The sequence below is a fragment of the Vicia villosa genome, linkage group LG2, assembly GCF_029867415.1.
Source record: "Vicia villosa cultivar HV-30 ecotype Madison, WI linkage group LG2, Vvil1.0, whole genome shotgun sequence".
NCBI classification, from domain to species: domain Eukaryota; kingdom Viridiplantae; phylum Streptophyta; class Magnoliopsida; order Fabales; family Fabaceae; genus Vicia; species Vicia villosa.
This window is the reverse complement of record NC_081181.1, coordinates 32148837-32156830: the sequence shown is the minus strand read 5'-3', so window position 1 is coordinate 32156830 and position 7994 is coordinate 32148837. Positions and strand designations below refer to the sequence as shown.

The following is a 7994-nucleotide window of genomic DNA, read 5'->3' as shown; positions in this document are numbered from 1 at the left end:
AATCGTTAACCTTGCTTCTCATCAGAACTTCATATTTATAGGCGTTGGAGAAGATGACCGTTGAACGCATTTAATGCTTTGCGTGTTCCGTACAGCATCGCATTTAATGTTTATACGCTTTTGTCAACTACCTCGAGCCTTGTTCACGCTGTGTCTACTGACGTAGCCTTTAGTAGCTTTTAACGTTCCTTTTGTCAGTCAGCGTAGCTTGCCACTTGTACTTCCTTCTGATTCTGATGTTTGTGAATACAACGTTTGAATATCATCAGAGTCAAACAGCTTGGTGCAAAGCATCTTCTGATCTTCTGACCTTGAAGTGCTTCTGAGCGTGATACCATCAGAACTTCAGTGCTTCTGATCTCTTGTTCTTCTGATGCTTCCATAGACCCATGTTCTGATTCTGCTTCGACCATCTTCTGATGTCTTGCCAGACCATGTTCTGATGTTGCATGCTGAACCCTTGAGACAAAGCTTCTGAGCGCTGAATTATGCGTACTCTTTATATATTTCCTGAAAAGGAAATTGCATTGGATTAGAGTACCATATTATCTTAAGCAAAATTCATATTATTGTTATCATCAAAACTAAGATAATTGATCAGAACAAATCTTGTTCTAACAGAGTCATCTCCCAGAGTCAATAATATCAATTAATCAATCAAAAAGCCTCAAGCTTGGGCCTCATACAAGCCAGCTAAAGTCAAATCTTTTATACAGTAGATAGACATAGCTTATCTCTATAGAGAGATATTTTTACTACTCTACCACATTCAAACAAACAAACATTTCATTTCAATTTTAATCAAGTCTCCCATTTAGGATTTTGAAAGGCATGAGCTGGCAGTAAAACCCAGACATGTGGTAACTTTCCCTAATTTGGATGAGCATCTTTCTTTCATTTAAGAGGCATTTGACTGGTATACTTGCACATACACAAGTAAGGTCCCCCTCTTGAATGAAATGAATTCAGTTATTCTGTCACTCCTTTTAATGTTTGTGGTAGAATAGTACTAATACCTCTCTGTAAAGATAATTTCATGTCTCTTTACTGTAAACAGAGATTTAATTCAAGCTTCAACCTTGAGCTTCAAGCAAGGCACCAAAAACATTTAATTTCCCTAGTTAGTTCCCCGAACTACATTAAGCTCTGACTTCCACTAGGGATATGTAGGCATGAGGTTCACAAGGAATCTCAGCGAGCTAATAAAATACCAAAAAATAGTCAGTTTGTCTGTCTGTCTGTCTTTTAAAATCAATTCAATTCTCTCTCCTAATACAAAGGAGAAACTTTCCCAATCATTAGCAATAAACACAAACACAATGACACAGAGAAGGTTCCTGTAGAGTACTACAGATATGTAGGGTGTTTAAACACTTCCCTATGTATAACCGACCTCCCGGACTCCAGAATTTCTAGTCTAGGTGAAATCCCCACACTTAGCAAACTCCTAGGGTTTAGTTGAGATCTTTTTTTCCCTTTCCTACTCGTAGGACAAATAAGAAAGTTCGTGTGATATCGTAGGAAGAACTGAAATAAAATTCATCCCACCACGGGCGCATTCTCCTTCCAAATTTCGCGTGAAGGGTTTAGCGTGCCGTCCTCCCAAGTGAAACGGGGAGGTAAAAGAAAACGACCACCACAGTGCTTCGTGTAGGTGAGCAAGAACCGTCGGGTGCCGTGTTGAAGATGATGTGGGGGCTGCCACTGAAGTTCAAAGGTATGGTTTCGAACCTTTCTTTTTCCTGGAAATTCGGGTGGTGTTGTTGAAGGACACCCTCGAATTGTTATTGAACTGGTTATGAACTTTTGAACTTGTTGCAAATTGTTTTTTCCTTATGTGAATTTGATTTAATAAAGAACAAACTTTGAATTGTTATTTGAAACAAGTTTGGATTGTCACCAACAATTCTTCTAACAACTTTTCTTTTTCTTTTTTGTAGGCTTTTGATGAAGGTGATGCCATAACACCTCTCTTTTTGGATTTATGGGATACTTGAAGTTCAACTTCAAGTGGTTGGAAGCTTGAAGATGAAGATCTTCAAGTAAGGTATGAAGAACTACCTTCTCCTCTTTCCTTACTTTGGAACTAAGAAACTTTACAATTATGAGAGAAGTGAGAAAGCAAGTAGTTAAGGTTGCTTTGGTGTCCTTTGCTTCAAAGAGATCATTTCCTATTTATAGGCAAAGCTTAGGATGTGTTAGGAATTAGGAAACTTGATTGGAATGTTATGGTCATTGCAAGAATAGGAATATATTCTTCATCATTGCAAGAATAAGAATAAGAATATATTCTTCATCATTGCAAGAATAAGAATAAGAATAAGAATATATTCCTTATGTCATTATGCAAAGATATTCTCATGATATAAGCCATGTGTGTAAATTTTTATGTCATTTTATGATATCTCTAAGTTGCATAATTTTATGACATAAAAATCTCTCTTTGACATTCTTTGACTTTTGCTAATTTCACCCCTCTTTTTGTTTCTTTTTTCATGTTGCATGAGGACCTTTGAAGAAAGAATGAAGAAATTTGAACTTGAAGAATGAAGACTTTGAAGAATGAAGAATTCAAGAAAGTCTTTGAAGTTTTTTTTTTCTTTTTTCTTGTAATTCATTCCAACTTGAAAATGTATGAACTTTGTATTCTTGAAATGATGTAATTCTTGAACTTTAGATAAAGTTCCTTTTGTAATCCATGTGTAACTTAGAACTTGTTTTATGTAAAAGAATTCCATTTGGAAATATTCTTTTAGAATCTTGAATGAAATTGTATGGAACTTGAATATTTCTTGAATGAATTTCAAATGCAATTTTCTATGTCTTGAATCAATTCTTGAATTCCTTTGAATGATCCTTTTTCAAAAGTAAATGGTGGAATATTCTTGAAGTAGTGAAGTTTGTTCTTGCACCAATGAACTTCTAATTCTTGAATTTATGGTTTTAAACCATACTTGAAATAATCTTTCAACAAATGGACTAAAAGATATTCCTTGCAATTTCAGTGAAATTTCCATGAATTGTTTCAGACTTGTACCAATTTTCAAATAATCCATATGAATCAATTCTTCACCATGATGAATCCATAAGCCAAGAGTCGCGAAATAAATTCCAAACAAATCTCTTGAATCACACAAATGGCAATGGCGCATAAAAACTGGAAAACTGCCATGAACACGAAATTATCTTGCAAAGAATGAGTGATTGAATGAAGAATCCTAATTTGGTCGATTCAAAGCCTTTGAGCTTATTGAAGTGAATCTTTGAGGACCAAATGGTGACTGTGGATCTTGAATTGAGATACAATTTTCATTGGATATTGTCATAGGGATTATTTGAAGATGATTGAGGTCTTTGATTGACTCCCTGGGGATTTTTAGGGTTTCCCAAATGTGATCCCTGATTTCAGTCCATGATAGTTCAAAACCCTGATCTGAGGATTTGTCTGATCAATCTTTGTGTAGGAGATGTCTTGAGCTAATGGATTAGGTCAAAATGATGTACTTGGGGTCTTGAGGTCTTGTCCCAAGTTATTAGGTCAAATCCTGAGCAAAAGTCAGGAGTATGCTATCTTCAGTCAAAACCCTAATTTGGTTGATTCAGTGCCTTTGAGCTTGTTGAAATGAATCTCTGAGGACCAAATGTTGATTGTTGATGAAGATGATTCATTTGAGATGAAGGGAGGACAAAACCCTAATTGATTGTTACTTGTACTAATGAGTGATTTCTTGATTAAATCCTGCTGAGTCACAAGTAGCAAACACAAGCTATGCAATTTGTTAGAGATGCAAATGATGCATATGCAATGATATGAGGTGGTATCTTAGGTCAAAAATTGGGGTATGACAGATGCCCCTATTTAAGTTTCTTCAACCTGAGACATGAAGATTGAAAATCTTCGTTTTGATAGGGTGGAAGAGACTTAAATATCAGAAGACGCGAATTTTGGACCTAAGATACCAAAATTGCGAATGATACGAGGATATCTTTACCGAGGGAACATCAAAACTGACTCCGCTGGGGAAAAGAGGTTGGGAAGGATATCTCAATCCATTTTTCGGAAGAGAATCCGTTTTCCGGGAAAGCAAGTGTATGCTTCACCGGGGAATGATAGTTTTGTAAGAAAAGCTTACCTATCGACATTATCGACTATCAACATGGGGATAGACTTGTTAATAATGTGAAGGTGAAAGGTATGAAACTGTGTTACCGACTATCAGCATGGTGACAGACTTGACATGGTAAAAAGAGTTTCAAAGGTTCGGTTAATATTATCGACTATCAGCATTGTGATAGACATGTTTAATAATATAACCAGAACAAAAGGTTACCGACTACCAGCCTCGTGATAGCGGTTCTGAAGACATGATCAATTATCAGCCAAGTGATAAAATGATTCTGGAGACTTTGCTAGGGAAATTACTGGTTATTCAGCCTTGTGAACAGTAATAAGGCCCTGATTGTCAAATGGTCTTCATGATTGATTTCCTTAAGAGGAAAAATCTTTTGAAAGAGACATAAGCTGCTCAGATGATGAGGCTATTGCTTATTGCCTGTTTTTCACAACTCTGTTTGAGGAATCGGAATTTGAATTTCTGGTAAAGATAGGGTTCTAACCAAGAATGAATTGGAAAGAAACAGTCAAACAAGACTTTGTACCCATGAGGAATGAACTCGAATGGGGATTTTCTCCTTTGTTTTGAGAGGAGAAACTAAAGCAACCTTCTTCCACGAGGAATGATCTCAGTGGGGAACTGGAGAAAGAAAATGTTTTTTTCTGCTTATGGGTGACAACCTACTGGAGAGATGACACGCCCATACTTGTTTCTTTTCTTTCTTTTCTTTTTCTTCTTTTTTTTTTTTTTACTTTCTTTTTTTTTTTTTTTTGAGGATAGATATATCCTAAACAAGCGATTATTGGAAAATGCAAGAATGCATAAATGATGCAAATATGTATGAATGATGAATGTCATGAATGTAGCATGCATACTGACAGACAATGAAGTGTATACTGGAGAGGGACCGACGTCGCAATACAACCAGATACTTGGCAAATGTTCTTCAACACGGTGTAGATAACACAGGTGATGAATGGTGTTGCGTGCTTTAAACTTCTCTGGGGAAGATAAGCATCTTTTCCTTATTGAGATGGAAGAACCTTTTCACTGGAGATAGAAAATCTTCGTTACTGGGGATAAAAGACCTTCTTCATTGGGGATAGAAGAGCTTCTTCACTGGGGATAGAAGAGCTTCTTTACCTTGAGGGATAATTGCTTCAAGAATTCTTTTCTGGGACAAGAATACCGTTGTCTCAACAATTTTTCAGGGAGAATCCTTTTGTTCATCCTACGGAGGCGACTGCTGATGTTCCTTCCGTTGTTCACAACTCAAAGGAAAATTTCGCTTTTATTTTGAAAAAGAAAAGTAAATTCATTTAAAACTTATTTTCTTTTTTTTCAAAAAATGAATAACACAATTAAAGCGTCATTTTGCAAGCTGAAAGAAATTAAAGATTGCAAACAAATGGGCACAAAGCTCAAATTTATTTAAAAGGATGGTAACCAGCTAAAGGCGTGATTCCATGGAGTATTTACAAAAGTTGGAAATGGTAATTATGCGGAAAAGGCTACATTGAAAGCAATAACCACTATTCCCCCTTAACAACTTTGAGTTCCAACTGTGCTTGTCGCTTCAGATTGGCGATGATTTGATTGAAGATCCTTTGATGAGAAAGACTCCTCAGGTGACGAAGTACGGACTGATGCAGTTACTTTGTCATTAATCCCTAATTTTTGCCTAGATTGCCCTTTCAGGTTTTCAATCTACCAGGATGAATTTTTCTGTTTATTGTCTCTAATTTTTGCCTGGACCGCCCTTTCGGGTTTTCAGTCCACCGAGACGCTCATTTTTGCCTAAGTCGCCCTTTGCGGGTTTTCAACTTACCGAGCTGTTTTTTTGTATTTTTTAGACAAAGTATTTCTTGACTGCATCAGCATTCACAGGATGTGGGAATTCATCACCATCCATGGTCGTAAGAGTCATGGCGCCGCCAGAAAATGTTCTTTTGACAACATACGGGCCTTCGTAATTAGGAGACCATTTGCCCCTAGAATCTGGTTGAAAAGACAAGATCTTTTTAAGCACGAGGTCGCCTTCTTGAAATTCACGAGGTCGAACCTTTTTGTTGAAAGCTTGTTTCATCCTTGCTTGGTATAACTGTCCATGGCATAGAGCAGTCATACGTTTTTCTTCGATTAAGTTCAACTGATTGTATCTGTTTTGACACCATTCAGCCTCTGATAACTTAGTCTCCATGAGGACTCTCATTGATGGGATTTCAACTTCTACGGGGAGTACAGCTTCCATGCCGTATACTAGAGAAAAGGGAGTTGCCCCTGTTGAAGTACGCACTGAAGTACGGTACCCATGTAAAGCAAATGGCAGCATTTCATGCCAGTCTTTGTAAGTGACGACCATTTTCTGGACGATCTTCTTAATGTTCTTGTTGGCGGCTTCAACAGCGCCGTTCATTTTTGGTCTGTAAGGAGAAGAGTTGTGATGGTCAATCTTGAATTCCTCACATAGTTCTTTCATCATCTTGTTGTTTAAGTTTGAACCATTGTCAGGAATGATCTTGCTGGGAATACCATATCGGCAAATGATGTTATTCTTGATGAACCTCACAACCACTTGTCTTGTAACATTGGCGTAAGATGCTGCTTCGACCCATTTGGTGAAGTAATCAATTGCTACCAAGATGAAACGATGACCGTTTGAAGCTTTCGGTTCGATCATTCCAATCATGTCGATACCCCACATGGAGAAAGGCCATGGAGATGAGAGAACGTTGAGTAGAGTCGGTGGCACATGGATCTTATCTGCGTAGATCTGGCACTTGTGACATCTCTTCACGTGTTTACAACAATCAGATTCCATTGTCAACCAATAGTATCCTGCTCTTAAGATCTTCTTGGACATTGCATGCCCATTTGAATGAGTTCCAAAGGACCCTTCGTGCACTTCGTGCATTAACATGTCTGCTTCGTGTCTGTCCACGCATCTGAGCAAAACCATGTCGAAGTTTCTTTTGTATAGCACATCTCCGTTCAGGAAGAAACTGCCAGAAAGTCTCCTTAGAGTTTTCTTATCTTTGTTTGATGCCCCAAGCGGGTACTCTTGAGTTTGAAGGAAGCGTTTGATGTCGTGGAACCACGGTTTATCATCGATGACTACTTCAGTTGCAAACACATAGGCGGGCCTTTCAAGGCGCGTAATTCTGACTTTAGGCACATCATTCCAGTGACTGACTTTGAACATGGAAGATAGAGTAGCCAAGGCGTCTGCCATTCGATTCTGATCTCGAGGTATATGATGCAATTCAACCTTGTTGAAGAAAGTCAACAGACGTCTTGCATAATCTCTGTAAGGAATCAAACCAGGGTGGTAAGTTTCCCACTTGTCTTTGATTTGGTTGATCACAAGGGCTGAATCTCCATATATGTCTAGGATCTTGATCCTTAAGTCAATGGCTTCTTCGAGACCCATGATACAAGCTTCATATTCTGCGATGTTGTTGGTGCAATCAAATAGTAATCTGGCGGAGAATGGGATATGAGTACCCTTGGGAGTGATGATAATTGCCCCAATTCCATTGCCAAAAGCGTTTACTGCTCCATCAAAAATTAGGCCCCATCTTGATCCAGGCTCAGGACCTTCTCCAGGTAACGGTTCATCACAATCTTTCATCTTCAAGTACAAGACATCTTCATCAGGAAAGTTAAACTTGAGAGATTGATATTCATTAATTGGATGATGCGCCAAGTGATCGGCGAGAATGCTTCCTTTGACCGCTTTTTGAGCACGGTATTCAATGTCATATTCGGATAACAGCATTTGCCATCGGGCAATCCTTCCTGTTAAGGCAGGCTTTTCAAAGACATACTTGATCGGATCCATTTTGGAGATTAACCAAGTAGTATTGTTGATCATGTACT

At 38.0% G+C, this 7994-nt stretch overlaps 1 long non-coding RNA gene across 1 annotated transcript; it reads left to right on the top strand.

Annotated features, from left to right (window-relative positions):
• The first annotated feature begins 1641 nt into the window (after positions 1-1641).
• Positions 1642-2788, top strand: LOC131646062 (uncharacterized). Its single transcript, XR_009297275.1, has 2 exons — positions 1642-1717; positions 1941-2788. It is a non-coding gene; the product is annotated as an uncharacterized LOC131646062 (long non-coding RNA).
• Positions 2789-7994: the final 5206 nt, after the last annotated feature.